The sequence below is a fragment of the Octopus bimaculoides genome, chromosome 1 (assembly GCF_001194135.2).
Source record: "Octopus bimaculoides isolate UCB-OBI-ISO-001 chromosome 1, ASM119413v2, whole genome shotgun sequence".
Lineage (NCBI taxonomy): Eukaryota > Metazoa > Mollusca > Cephalopoda > Octopoda > Octopodidae > Octopus > Octopus bimaculoides.
Window position 1 is genome coordinate 157,896,956 of NC_068981.1, and position 985 is coordinate 157,897,940.

A 985-nucleotide genomic window follows, 5' to 3' on the forward strand; every position below is an offset into this window, starting at 1 on the left:
ACTTTATCTATAAGGCTCAATTTAATTTTTTATAAATTGATTTTAATTGAGTTTTTTACCTGTAATTTTGGATTTTGTCCCTAATAATATTATTATATATATATATATATATATACATACATATACACTCACAGATACGACACAGCGGACATACATACAAATACACACATACACATACTCACACACAAACACACGCACGGGCATAGACATGCAACACAATCAGAGTTAATTCATAATTCAAGTCCCGTTTTTTATAAGAAATTTTTATATGAAATTCCTTTGAATTTCATATTCTTTTCTGATCTTTATCTTTCTTCTTTTATCCTCTTTCTCTTGTATCTCGGGAGGGTCATTATGCCACTAAAAAAAAACACATTTCACTTTCTTATTATTCGCTGATTGGTTAACACTTTCACCAATTAACAAATTTATTCTTAGATTAATTATTCAGATATATGTATTTGTCAAAGTCTTTTCTTTACCATTCGCGACCTCATGAATGACATTCTCTGCTCATTCTCTTTGCACGCCATATCATTTCCTCACTTGTCCATATCTCTCTTGTTCTCCTGCCAATATCACTCTGACACTAACTCTCCTTCTCCTACTCTCTTTGTCATATGTCTATTTTATTTTTTATCTTCATTCTCTTCAAATTCTTTCTGCTTCCCGTGTATATTTATTACTCACTGCACCTCTCTCTTTCCTTCTTTCCTTCCTTCGCCTTATTCACTCAGCCATATGCACACACTGATACACAAGAATATACATACATACATACATACATACATATATATATATATATATATATATATATATATATATATATATATATATATATATATATATATATATATATATATATATATACATACATACACAGACACACTGACACACAGCTCATTATGCATATACATACATACATACTTACACACACACACACGCACGCACATACGCACGCACGCACACACACACACACACACGC